The sequence below is a fragment of the Somniosus microcephalus genome, chromosome 1 (assembly GCF_052327205.1).
Source record: "Somniosus microcephalus isolate GS21.2 chromosome 1, FLI_Smic_1.0, whole genome shotgun sequence".
Classification (NCBI taxonomy): domain Eukaryota; kingdom Metazoa; phylum Chordata; class Chondrichthyes; order Squaliformes; family Somniosidae; genus Somniosus; species Somniosus microcephalus.
The window spans coordinates 162,021,012-162,035,469 of record NC_140987.1 but is presented as its reverse complement, the minus strand read 5'-3'; the positions used below and the strand labels follow the sequence as shown (position 1 = coordinate 162,035,469).

At 43.3% G+C, this 14,458-nt stretch overlaps 1 protein-coding gene across 7 annotated transcripts in view; it reads right to left on the bottom strand.

The window, feature by feature from the left end:
- sema6a (sema domain, transmembrane domain (TM), and cytoplasmic domain, (semaphorin) 6A) overlaps nt 1-14,458 on the bottom strand; it is a 307,183-nt gene that overhangs the window by 88,724 nt on the left and 204,001 nt on the right. For 2 of the 7 annotated variants that reach the window (XM_085987020.1, XM_085987032.1), the window contains exon 1: nt 12,516-13,216. The exons of 1 other annotated variant lie outside the window; for it this stretch is intronic. The gene's annotated coding sequence lies outside the window, so the exon portion shown is untranslated. Of the gene's footprint in view, nt 1-9,786; nt 10,180-12,515; nt 13,218-14,458 lie in introns of those variants that run through there. 4 more of the 7 variants (XM_085987042.1, XM_085987044.1, XM_085987036.1 and 1 more) reach the window with 3 other exon arrangements.

Below are 14,458 nucleotides of genomic sequence, written 5' to 3'. Positions count from 1 at the left end.
ATTAATAAGTGAACCAGTCACAGCAGCTTTTTTTTGTTCTTGGTGCTTAACTGCGACCTTCCACCGCTGCTTTCAGTCTTGGGAGGTTTGGGACTTTCGTGCTATTCACGTTCAGAAAAAAGCCGCCCAGCAAAGCAGCAAACAAAGGAAGCGGCAGCGCCCAGCGCAGCAAACCAAGCACGTTTACCGCCTCGAACGAGTGGAGTGCTGTCTTCCCAGCGAGGCCCTCCCATTGCAAGTGCTGTCACATTCCACCCAGCACTGCGCCGAGAGTGACAACTTGGATCAGATGAAACATATTGAAAGATGGTGTTGGTTTGTAAACAATCAAAAATTAACATATGAAAAGGGCCTTCAGAAACATTTCCTACTCAAATAAATTCTTGCTCAGCACACAGGCGACTTGAGAAAACGATTAGGCTTCAGCGATGCGGCAGGAGCTCGTGTGTAAGGTGGAATAAGACTTATATTATTATTATATAAGTGAAACATTACCCGTTATGATTTGCGACCGCACTCCACGCCTGTGGATCGCCCATCCAGGGTGTGGCAGCTCAGAAATAGCCCAAACCCCGGGAACAGTTCACACAGCTGAAGTGTAGATAGTGCGAGTGGGGTAGAGGCCAAAAAGGACATGGCACTGGTGGCGGGATGTTACCACCGCAATTCTTTTAGGAGTCTCTAAGACCCAGAATCCTCAAATCTTACAACACTGAGTGAGTTCTGTAAGCTTTTGGAGGCTGGGGGGGGGGGGGGGGCTGGTCCGTTTTAGATGGGTAATACTTCCCTCCTCAACGCCAGTTATTCAAGAACCACAGTCCCTGATATACTGCAGAACCGATTTGTGTTAATGAATGTGGGGTGGGGTGCTGCTCGCACTGGTGGCAACTGAAATTGCATGTATGTAGTTTGGTCTGGCACCTCCTCGATTTTAAAATTTTCATACATGTTTTGAATTCCCTCCATGGTCTCCTCCAGCCCTATAACCACCCCCCCACGAACAGGTCTCTGCACTCTTCCAAATCTGGCCTCTTGTACATCACCGATTTTAATCGCTCCACCATTGCTGCAGCTATCTAGGTCTTAATCTCTGGAATTCCCTCCCTAAACCTCACCACCTCTCTATCTCTCTCTCCTCCTTTAAGACACTCCTTAAAACCTACTTCTTTGACCAAGCTTTTGGTCACCTGTCTTAATATCTCAAGTGACTCAGTGTTAAATTTTGTTTGATAACACTCCTGTGAAGTGCCTTGGGAAGTTTTACTATGTGAAAGCCGCTATATAAAGGCAAGTTGTTGTTGATAAGTCTGTTGTTGATAAGTTGTGAGCAAGAATTTTATATTCTGGTCTTACCCCTATATATAATAAATAGCCTATAGCCGGGTAGAAAAGGGCATTTATAGTCAATGGCAATGTGAATCTGCTGCTGCGTCGAACAACCAACCCTTGAAGTGGTGTTCTTTGGCACCAGAACCGCCGCCTCGTTGACATTACAGAGCTGCTGCTGGCGAGACACCCTAGTAAATTATTTTTATTTTTTACTAGTGTGATGTGATTTCCTTCAGGCATTGAAAATACTAATAGCATGTCAAGTAAAGCTGCTTTGATGTCGGCCTTGTTTTTCATTTGGATCCTGGGAGACTGGCACTTGGTGAGCCTGCTCCTGTTTTTACGCTGGCAAATCTGAACTTGCTGTTAGGACCTGGCTTAGTTGTGTCAACTGCTGGTAGCCAGACTTGGTGGCTACACGACTGGCTCCTAGAAACTGAATTCAAACAAAGCAGGTACAAAAGCTTAAATCCTTCATAAAAAGAAACAACACCAAGGCAAACAATTTATTAACCTGCAGTTACTTCCTGTCCTCTGCGCATGTGGCTTTCTAAACACATATTTTAGCTTATCCTCAAACATATTTACATGATAACCATGCTTTTATGCAAAGCACACTGTCTGATAAATAATTGATTAAGCAATGGAAATCCCAGATTATACTTTGCTTAATATCTGTTTACATAACTGTAATATCCAATTAGTATGCCAAAAGGCATTTTAGAATGGAGGCACAAAGAGGATCTATGTGGCCAGAAGACATCAGACCAAAAGGTCTCATATTACATTGGTCACTGTAAATGTAAACACTTTGACCCACAGTAACCAAAGTATCCAGTGAATAACTAAGCTGTATAGACCATGTAGGTCCCAGGTTCAATGTCTGGTCTAAGTGACTCAGCTGACCTCAGCCAGTGAGGTGATCAGGATGCAATAGTTGGCCTCTGCATGTCCCTGGGTGAAGTAGTCAGCTAACGTTCCCACTCTAGATAACTATCCACTGAAAGTGCACCTGGGCATCAAGTGGACAGGGTCAGGCTTGGCTGTGCTGCCGCTGTAGTCAAACAGCTTTCTGACACTCACCGTTAAAGCTCACACACAAATAATGGACACTTGAGCAAGGTATCAGAGTGCCTCTGGTACAATATTCCGGCAAGGAGTTTACACCTTCATTAGAGGAAGAAAAGGATTTTTTAAAAATACTGCAGCAACTGTTTGTGCAGAGCTACATTGCTTCTAGTACATGAACCCCATAAAGCAAATCTACGAGTATTTCCCTAGTTACAGCAGGGGGAGGTTTCCTCTGTGCATCAACTGTGGCAAAATCAAAAGCATTTACAAAGAACACTTTAGATTTTGCTACAGCTAGCACACAAAGGAAATCTTCTCCGAGTATCCACATTCAGATGGCTGCATCAACAGAAAGTGAAATTTTGCACAAAACATAAATAAAATGTTGACAACCAATGCAGACCTTATCAAGTTGAGTAGAAGGTAAAGCAGACTTCAAGCAGTCACTTCATGTTTCATACCTCCTTACACTGCTGACATTTAAACTGTCTCTACACTTCTCCAGCTCATAAAAACCTGTTTTCTGCTCGGGCAATTACAGGATGATTTTTTCAGCTGGCTCTCGGGATGCCTTTAGATCCCAAGTGGTTACTAGGAATGAAGGTTAGAAGTGTTGATTCATTTAAAATTCAAGTCATACTCAGCCTCGCTCCTCAGAAATTCAGATTACCTGATGTTCAAATCCTGATACCCCACCCAACAAAAACACAGCCAGTGCACAAAGGGTTAGATAGGGTTTCTAGAGAAAATCATCGCAAAACAGCACCAGCTTCAAGACTACAAAGGATGAAGTAGTTGATAGATTTCTCCCACCCCCCAGACAATACACAACCACTGAAATTAGATTACCATCTGCAAGACAAATCTTCCTTGAAAAAGAGAGACTTGCCAGCTTCCAGGTACCAATATTAGAAGCCTGAGAAATATGGAAGTGTACAAGCAAGCATTTAGTGCTTTAGTGCCAATATGGTGGGTGTCATTTATATGAACAATAGACCAAAAATGGCTAACTGCCCCAGTGTACATGCATGAGGGGCTGCTATCAATGGATTAAGGGACACATCTATCTTAATCCTCCAATGTTTAAATTTTTCTGAGAACGTCCAATTCAGATTGATTACAAATTAAAATTCAGATCAGTGAACTATTGCAGGGGTAAAACGTCACCTCAAAAATCACAGATTATGTGTAGATTGAATTATTAATTGCAGGCTCCGCTCTCCTCTTCACTAACTTTTGAGTCACTCAGTAATTGATGGATTTATGATGGAGCAAAGGTTCCAGCTCCTAGCAACCATGACAACCTTTTAACTCTATAATTGCCACACTTCAGAGGCTGCACCAATTCTCTGGATGAGCTTACTGATATCTAGTCAGTTTGCAGATCTAACATATTCAGAGGTCAGGCAGAGCGTCTTCTCCAACTCATAAACCAGAATGATTTTAATGTAAACAGGGATACTTGGCTGTAGTATTAGATGCTGACACCTAGGACTAGATTTTCTGGTTGGTGTTAACTCATCTATTTTAAACAGGTTAGAACTGTCGTTGAAATAGCACTGATCAGAAAATTTAGGGTCCAGTGTCTGAATGAAGCGATCAAGCTGCTTATTATAGTGTTGTGGATGTTGCAAATTGGAAGTGAGCTGAAGCCTAGCTGAGTCATATGGACTAAATCTGAACTTTAAAAAAATGTAAACCTAAAGTCAGGAGCAACTTGCATGTACCAACAGAAATATATCCTGAAAGAACCACAATAAATCCTGTGTGATTTCATTACTAGACATTTTCAAACTGTCAAAAGATAATTGTCTTATTTTTCAGTTCCCTGCTCTTTTCTTACTTAAAACTCAGTGGAGTCAATTTCAATTTGTTTCGCTTGGCGTTAATGTGACTGAGCGGCAAAAGCGCCAACTTGTTTCAGATGACAGGCCTCTTTTAACATGCAATGCTGGATCCAAGAACCCTGACTGCCATTTTAGGTTGGAACCGGAACGTGTGCCATTGCAACCTCGATCAGTTACATGGGCAATAGACCTGAAGAGGCCCAGAAAAGGTAAGTTTTCAATTATTTTTGTGGGGCCCGGAGCAGCAGGAGTGTTCCTCCAAGGCCCACAAAAATAATCTGGGCTGCTGCCGCCCTGGAACCCCGCTCTGTGATCGTAAACGCCCCCCCCCACCACCATTTCCACCCCGCCCTCCACACTTACCTTGCTGGCGGCCAGGGCAACTCGCTATTGGCCAGCCTTAATCCAGCATGTTGCATCAGGACCCCAATGGGGGTGATAGTCTTTAATGGTAGCCCAAAATTGGTGATCACGAATCGGCAGCCCACTTTAAAAATAAGTTGTAATAACTGGACTTTCCTGATGGTTTCATGGATAGATTCACTGCATGGCGTGCTACTGAGCCACAAAGAACAGGACTGCCCCACATTTAGTACCTGATATGTGTTCAATTATCTGATCTAGTCAGTCTGGTGATTGTAGTGTTACTATTGGTATCAGTCTGTTGGCTGCAGCAAGGAAAGGGGAGTGTGGGGGGAAGTCAGCCAAGGTTCCACACATGATCATCAGCCAGTGACCTCTGCTGCAAAGTCCTTGGGCCTGAAATTCGGCACCTTAGCGCGGCTGTTAAGGCCGGTTTTGTGGAAAAAATTGCGACTGCCTCACTTCCACCCACTTCCAGCACGGGCTGTGCCGGATGCCATATTGGTGAGGGTAAAAAAAGAGCCGTTGTTTAGCTTTGTCTGAAGCAGGCATTAGGCCATTAACATATTCTGCTCTCTTTTTCAAATTTGGCTTGCATCTGAGGCAACCAACGCCAGTGATGTTTACTCCCGGGAAAACAAACATTAAACAGCGCCAAGTGAAAAAAAATAAGTACTTACCAATTTCATCTCTGACTTCATTCCCGACTCTGACCTCCAGGCCCTCTCTGATATGCCCCTGATCCTGGCCCCGACCTCCAGGTCCCCCCGATGCTGGCCCTGAGTCCTTACCTCCCCCCATCCCAATGCTGGCCATGACCTCCTCCCCCCAATCCTGGTCCTGAGCCCCGACCTCCCCCGCCCCCGATGCTGTCCCCGACCTCCTCCCACCGACCCTAGCCCCGAGTCCCGACCTCTCCCAGAGTCTATGCTGGGCATTCAGCGTTGGCCTGAACGCCACAATAATGATAATCAGCAAGCAGCACTAAAATAACGGCACTGCCTGGGATCCTTTTATGGGTGCAAGTAAGCCTCGCCCAGTGGTGGCACCCCCCACCCCTCTTTGGACTTTATCGGATTTCTAGGCCCTTATGTGTGGCCATTAGGTGAGAGTGTGATTGGCCTCAGTGGTGATGGCTCCCCCACCCTCAACATTCATTGTCTGCAATCCCATATCACCTGCCCTTTGGGCAAAGTATCAGAGGGCTGGTGATGCCTGTGGAATTGTAGCCAATAAGGGTTTCCTCCCCATCAAGTGGGAAGAAAATTGGGAGGTTGGGGCAAGAATGGAAATATTAGAAATCAATCCAAATCAACATGTATCGGACCCATTTTCAGGCAACGTGCATTTTGGTAAGTGCTAATATTTATAGAAATTATAACAAATAACGTTCATGATTGGAGTTGGAGTTCATGTCAGTCCTTTCAAAGTATCAAGTTTTTTTTTATTCATCATGGGATGTGGGCGTCGCTGGCAAGACCAGCATTTATTGCCCATCCCTAATTGCCCTTGAGAAGGTAGTGGTGAGCCTCCTTCTTGAACGGATGCAGTCCGTGTGGTGAAGGTTCTCCCACAGTGCTGTTCGGGAGGGAGTTCCAGGATTTTGACTCAGGAACGATGAAGGAACAGCGATATATTCCCAAGTCAGGATAGTGTGGGAGTTAGAGGGGAACTTGCAGGTGATGGTGTTTGCATGCACCTGCTGCTCTTGTCCTTCTAGGTGGTAGAGGTCGCGGATTTGGGAGGTGCTGCTGAAGAAGCCTTGGCGAGTTGCTGCAGTGCATCTTGTAGATGGTACACACTGCAGCCACGGTGCACCGGTGGTGGAGGGAGTGAATGTTTAAGGTGGTGGATGGGGTATCAATCAAGCGGACTGCTTTGTCCTGGATGGTGTCGAGCTTCTTGAGTGTTGTTGGAGCTACACTCATCCAGGCAAGTGGAGAGTATTCCATCACACTCCTGACTAGTGTCTTGTAGATGTTGGAAAGGCTTTGGGGAGTCAGGAGGTGAGACCCTCACTGCAGAATACCCAGCCTCTGACCTACTCTTGTAGCCATAATATTTATGTGGCTAGTCCAGTTAGGTATCCAGTCAATTGTGACTTCCAGGATGTTGATAGTGGGGGATTCCGTCAATGGTAATGTCGTTGTGTGGCGCGAATGTTACTTGTCGGATTTGTCCTGCTTTTTGTGGACTGGACATACTTGGGCAATTTTCCACATTTTCGGGTAGATGCCAATGCTGTAGCTGTACTGGAACAGCTAGAGGTGCGGCTAGTTTTGGAGCACACGTCTTCAGCACGACAGCCAGGATGTTGTCGGAGCCCAGAGCCTTTGCTGTATCCAGTGCACTCAGCCATTTCTTGATATCACGTGGCGTGAATCGAATTGGATGAAGACTGGCTTCATGTGATTTTGGGGACCTCAGCAGGAGGCTGAGATGGATCATCCATTCGGCACTTCTGGCTGAAGATGGTTGCGAACGCTTCAGCCTTGTCTTTTGCATCCACATGCTGGAAGTGTTCATTCATAATACTGTAATGATCTTTATATAGCTCTTTTCACAGTGAAACATCTCAAAGCGCAACAACAAATTACTTTTCTGAATTGCAGTTATTTATATAGGCAAACACAACAGCCATTCTGCAGCTTGTGCACAACAAATCCCTCGTTATTGTTGTAATGTAATTTTTTTGATCTAAGAAGACGTTAGGATAGAATCAACATTTTCAACCTTTTATAGCACTGCGCTTCAGTGCCAAGAGTCCCTGCAAGCAGCTGCAGTACATAGGCTCAAACATTAGAGGGCAGTGTGTCCGCTAGCAGAATCTAACCAAAGTATTACAAATCCCTTCCCCCTCTCTTTTCATTTACTGTTTCCAATTCTCAAGGTCTACATTTTATTAACAGCTACAAGTGTAACTAACATTGTCTGACATCTTTAATGTGAATAGCACCAATTGAGAAATTTCCTGTTTCACTCGTAACCTGCAAACCATTGAAACACATCCTTGACAGGCGTATTCTTTACAATGATCTGGGGAATTGTGTTTTTGCAGTTGCCTTTATGATTAAGAGAGACCCTGCTCCAGCATTTATACCGCATAGCATTCTGTAAAGTTTGCAATTTTCATCCTGACCTGTACTGGTTAGGCAGACATATCAGACAGAGCAGACCACAGAATATTCAATGCGGTGCTGCCCTAATATATGTTCTCTTTCTATTTTTCCCCAATACTCAAAGACATTGGATACTAGCACCAGTACAGATTCACAAGTGCCAGTTGCTCTGTGGCCATTAATCAAATGTGCACCCTGACAGCAAGCATTGGTGTGGCATTTGACCATAGGAGGCATCACATCTGAGCCCAATCCAGTCTCCACCCCATGACCAAACATGATGAATCCTTTCAGATTTTCCTCTTCCTAATTCAGGGGCATTGAAGCCAACTCAGCTTCAACTAGGCAATTAGCCTTCACATCTTCAAAGGGCATATGGCTTAATTTATAAAGGAAACCATTTGTGCTTTGCACTGTTCAAACTAAAATAGATCTTCTGAACTACTATACCTTTTAACTTACCATAAAATCCAAACTTTAAAAAAATGATACTTCTATTATTAGATTGTTACTTGAGTATCTTCCATTTTGAGTAGCCCAGATAATGTGGACTTCACCGTGCTTAAGCAAAATTTGAACAAAAACCTGTCTATGTAATGCGAGTTTATTAATGGATTCATTTATTTGGCTGATTTTTTTTTAAAAAGACAACACAGAAGTAAAAATGCTGCTGATAACTGATCTTAGTGGTTAGTGGCCAGCCATTTATCTGCTATTCCCTTGTTAGTGTTGTCGATGGCTGCATTTAGTTATCTCACTTATTTTTTTTTGTTAAAAGCCCACAAGGTTGATTTTATAATTTGCAGGAAAACTAGTGATTTTTCTTTCAGTTGTATCATCTTTTTGTGACCTATATTTTACACCTACTGTGCTGGACAGGAACTACATTAGTTACAGCATTTGCAATACCAACTCAAGTGTATAGCACTTAAAAAAATGTGTTTAAAGATTTCTTGTGCCGTGACTTTGCAGCATCTCACACACAGATGGGGTGAATTCTTTCATTTTGCCAGTGAATTGGTTCGAGTTCATTATGTGATTAAAATTCTCACTCAGTGGGATGTTAAAATGCTTTGCTCTGCTGCTGCGTATTCTGCCTGTTGATGTTTGGTAAATCTGATTTAGCGGTGCTTGCATTTGATTAAAAGTGGTCTGGTGCCAAAATGTAGCATTTAACAAATGAACAAAGTGCACACAGAGTCACAGAAGCTTTGACTAAATCTCATCCTCCTAGTGTTGCTTGGAAGAGAAGCCAAAAGTAGGCTTATACAAAGACAAGGTACATAATAAGGTAAATTAATCACATTGTTGCTTGTCAAATAAACATAGTTCTAATATTAGACCATATGCTGCAATGTCATTATTACTAGTAAATGAAGCATCAAAGAAAAAATACTCAACAAAACAGAACATATGTTGACATTAGCCATTCATTTTCACACATACAGTCCTGCTTTCAGAGTGCCATAAGACTTTCCTTCCATCTCTAGGCTGAAGAAGCAGTTTCTGCAGTCTTGCTGAAATGTTTACAGATGGCACATTCCCCAGTGCTGTCTGTCGGGGTGCAGTACCGACACTCAGCAGTACTCCTGCAATGTTATGTAACAAGCAAACGAAACTAACAAGTTTCCTATAACTAATAATTAAAAGGAAATGCATTTCCCACTGAAGATGTTAATGTGGGGTGGGGGGTGGGGGGAGAAGAATCCCACAGGAAAGCTGCTTCTAAAAACAATGTAAATAACAAGTTCTTCCTAAAGAAGATTTTTTTAAGTATCCACGAAACACATCTGAATTTCAAAACTGTCTAGTGTTTGTATTTAACAAATCATAAGGAAGTCAAAACAGACTGAAGGTAAAGCTGACAGTTTTAGGCACCTCATTCAATGCAGCAAAGTGTCGCTGCAAGGATCAGAACAAAGATGTGCTTTACAGTCAAGTGCAGAGTAAAACAAAGATGTATCCAGCAATCATTAATTAAGCTTAGCAAACAGTTGCGAACTTCAAATGAAGAAAGCATTCAATACAGCTATCAGCTACACAAAAGCTCAACTTACTTTTTGATGATACAGCAGCAATGTTTTGTCTGTCCTGCTATATTTCAACACAAGCCCAAGTCCTTGTCGTGCAGGCTCACGAGCATTAGACAATCAGATTTGTGTAAGCAACTCCTATGAGCATGACCAGCCTTTGATCCAGTAATGTTTCACTCATATCAGATCACAACATTACAGTTCTTCTCCAAGCAGATCACAATGAAAGGATTAAAAGGACACATCTTATTGCACCACTGCAACCCAATACACTAGCACAATGCTAGGGTTGGTTAACACATTTCTCGCTAAAGTAACGTGATATCTCAAGCAGCACAATGCAACAGTCCCACCACCAGAGGGTCGCACCTTTGAATCCTTGTCTCGACTGACATTTGAACTCCGCTGGCCTTACTGGTTGCGGCAATTCTTGGTCAGGCCACCAGATGGAGCACTGAACAAAAAGAGGGCAAAGGGAGGGAAAACTGGAAGGACCAGCGAGCCCCACTCTTTCGGCAGAGCATGGGGAGGGGACTGGCTGCTGACGCTGTCACACTGTCACACAATCCTTTTCTGAGGGAAGAATCATGATTCCTGGATCAGCATTGTGACAAGAACGTAAAAGTGTAGAAAATATAAACAACCTCTCGTGTACACAAACATCAACATACTCATACACACCTACGTTGCTCTGCTTAGCAAAATTAAGCAATCTGTCACTCAGGAGTGGCCTATGGGAAAGCCACAGAGCAGTTTGATCAAAAAGCTGGGTTAACACTTCTAAGTGCCAGACACATCCATATGGAATATCTGTTTCCGGCATAAGGTTGCAATGAGAAAACATAGCATCTGCTGATGAATAATCATGAAAGCAAGACTGCCATTTGCAAATGCTCAATGCTGATTGGCGATGCCATCATTTTACTCTACATGTGTCATTTGAAATAAAAAGCTTCTGCTGCCCAAACTAACCATTACCAGTAACATTTAGCAAATGAGAACCAAGTCTCTGTACCCAAAGTTCACATGAGAGGTAGGTACAGGAGGAGCTAGGCTTCCTGAAACACTGAAGCTTTATTTAAAGTTCCATACTGCTGCCAGAAAGGCTGGTGAGCATGTGGCCCTACTGTATTTCGAGCCATTCCCAAGACACTAAAACACTATCAGAGGCTTTGAAACTATGGAAACTGAATAAGTAAGTAGCTTCCATGATTAATAGATGAAGATCCCTAGCTGAGCCATAACTCAAGACTGTAGGATCCACACGCACACAAAGCCAATTTGAAAGTGCAGATTTTCCCTGTTCAGTGATTGAAAGCTTTTCTGTGGTTCGACGGTCCTGACCACTATATCCATTTAACCTTTCACTACGCAAAAAGATAAAGATGTGCTCGACTATACAAACAACGATCAGAGGTATATACCAGCTCAGGTCAATTTAATTCTGACACCAGTTTTGTGAAGGATGGGAGTTGGTCTCTGGAGACCACTTCCATTCCAGTCAGGGTATCCCGCCTGACACACACACTTAAAATGCAGATTTCACCAACCTACTGCATATTGAGCATCTCTTAAAACGTGGTTCATCTCTCCTTCACAACAGATAGACGATAGAAGCCAAGGCAACAGCCCCCCCCCCCCCCCCCCAAATCCTGCATTCAATTTGCTCGGTGCCTGTGATGTTATTCCACACAGCATTTTGCCTGCTAAAGCAGTTGTTGGACACTAACCCCTGGCCTGACCCCATGCTCCAGGTTTCAGAACACCCACCCCCAACTCCGAGAAGGACACTCCCGGACCCTTGTCATGCAGGGCAAGCAGATCGAGTCCTACACATTGCATAGCAGCTGGGCAACCAAACTTCGCTCTCTCTTTCCCTCCCCCCTCACACAGAGGACCCTCCTGTTTCCAGGTGTTTAATGTGCCAACGAGACTGCTGTCAAACCAGACAAAAAAAAGCACGTGGGGAATTTGCAGACTTACTCTCTCGTTTATACCGATTATTACTTTCAACAGATTTGTTTTTAATGCTGGTCAGAAGAATCTCTTTTATCGCAGCCCCTCGCCCACCCCCACTCTCGGAGCGGAGAGTTAAGGCAGCAGTTCACACACACACACACACAACACAAATCTGCACGCTTGCTCCACGAAACCCTGGATCCTCAACAATTAGGTCCATCCAAAGCTCTTTGTAAATATTCGGGCTGCTAACTAGTGCTAAGTCTTTCCGAAAAGGTAAACGTCTTTGTACGCCAGCGTTTAAAGCAACTGTTAAAAGATAGTACTTTATAAAAAGCGAACGAGGATGAAAGAATTTTGAAGGCAACTTCAGCAAATGATAAAAAGCCAAGCATCGGAACACCTTTTTATTTAAATATGTGCAGATAATGTGGTTTGCCCACGATCGTTGCCTGCGAGATAGAAATTCTTTGAGGGTCTAACATTAAAACCAGACTCAACATTTAACAACAACAAAAAATCCAGAAGCGATATTTAATACCAGCAGACTGTTCGCACCAGTCCTCAGGAGCCTAATGTCATGAGCTGAGAAATCGAATCCAAACACACAGGTTCCAGCCGGGCTATATACACGCGGCTCCCTGTAGCTATGATCACCGACGAGGGTGAACAATTAGCAGAACAAATCTCAAGGAAAGACACACGCAAAATAACAAAGAACCAGTGCTCGCCACATACAGAAACAAAAAGCTGCTAACCCTTGTTCCACCAGAATAAACAGAAAAGCACTCTACCTTCTGGGTTTGCAAAGGCAAGCCAGGGAGTCGAACCAGCGGCACTGATGTCTCATTAGTAATCCATTTAAGGCTATCTATGGTCAACTTGATCCACACACAGTGGTTGTCAGCCGCTGTGAGGGTAACACATGTGCCTTGTCTTGACAAGGGGGAGAGTAACACGGCTGTCCGCCAACCAGCCCAACTGCATGTGGAACTTTTGCTGCTCCAAAAACCTTTTTCACGAAAATCCACCAGAAATCCACTCGGGAAACCCTCGCCGATCCGACACAGCTACCAAGAGGGAGACTTGGCTCAAGGAAGAGCCGCTCTGTTCTCCTACAACCGGCCGGGTAACGTTGGAAGCCTATATAGCTCCTTGTCCGGTGTCCTGTCACAGCAGGCAAACACGGCGCTGGCTACACAAGCTGCGAGTCATCTTATTTGGAGATGTGCAGGGCGAACCGCCTGCCTTACGAGCGAGTGCCCCAGTACTACCCCCATCCTTGCCTTCAAACTCCAGCTGTCACTGGCTATCCGCTTTGGAAGAAACAGCACTCAAACTCTGGACTGGACTTTTTTCTTTGAACGGATCTGGCGCTTTTGCACTCGGCAGTCGGCTCGCTGCTCTCCAGGCACCCAAATCAAATTCAAGATAATCTGTTAAACATTTATGCAGGCATTTTAAGAATTAAATTCCCACTTCATGCCAAGCGAATAAACAGAGATCTTTGAGAGTCCGTACACCCACTAACACTTTGGAAATGACTTCCTGCTTGGGATTAGTTTAAGAGCCAATCCGTTTTGAATAGTCAGAACCACAGAGATATATCCTATTAATTTACTGTTAACAATTTCAAGGCGTGGGCGTGAAATTGCGTTGTCTTAAAGAATTAAAAAAAATATTTTGCTTTATTAAAAACAGCTTTTGTCTTTTCATTCACTCCAGAGAACAGAAAAAACATTCATATCAGAAAAACATTCACACAACAGTGACGACACTTTAAAAAAGTACTTCATTGGCCGTAAAGCGCTTTGGGACGTCCGGTAGTCATGAAAGGCGCTATATAAATGCAAGTCTTTCTTTTATCTACTTCCAGCTCTACTCTCCCCTTCCTTCAATTTGATTTACATGTTTGTGCTACTTGAGCTTTTTTCAATTGCTGAATTATAATTAGAACATTTTACTGGTGTCCAGACAGAACAACTCTTTTGTAAAATGAAAATGAAAAAACTGCAAATGTTGGAAATCGAAATAAAAACAGAAATTACTGAAAATATACAGCGGGTCAGTCATCAGCTGTAAATAGAAAAAAATAGGTTATTAACTTGTTTATGTCTGTTTTTGTTTTAATTGACATTTTGTGTGTATAACACTTCATCAGACTAAAACATAAACAGGCATCTCTAAGGTTTATAAAATAGAGAGGGGGATGGGGAGAACCAACAGATAGGCTAAAGACAGAAAGGCGGTAAGTGAGTGAATGACCTGCAAACTGCTTAATAAAAGACTGAGAGGTGATACATAGATATAAAAAAGACAAAAGAATGTGCAAATAGTGGAAGGTGGAAAGACAAGGGAGAGACACAAACAAAAAGGCAATAACATTGGGAAAATAGCGAAGGAGCAAAAAAAAAGGCAAGCTCCAAATTCAACAGACCCGAAATTAAATTCTTATGTAAAGTTTTACTTTGGCACCATTTACAACGAAGAGGACTGTTTCTTTTTACGTGCACAGTGGTTTTTAACAGCTTCGCCTTCCTGTTCTGCATTCGTTCTCTGCAAACCAATTATACTGGGACGTGCTGCTGTTGTTAGATTGCTGCAGGTACCTCGCCCGGTTTGCCCATTGTAGCACACATCAGGGTGGCTAGTAAAGTTAATGGCTGCAGAAATACACCTCAATATGCTCCAAAACATTGCTAATAAAGACCACTTAAAAAGATCTCATTCTTAAAAA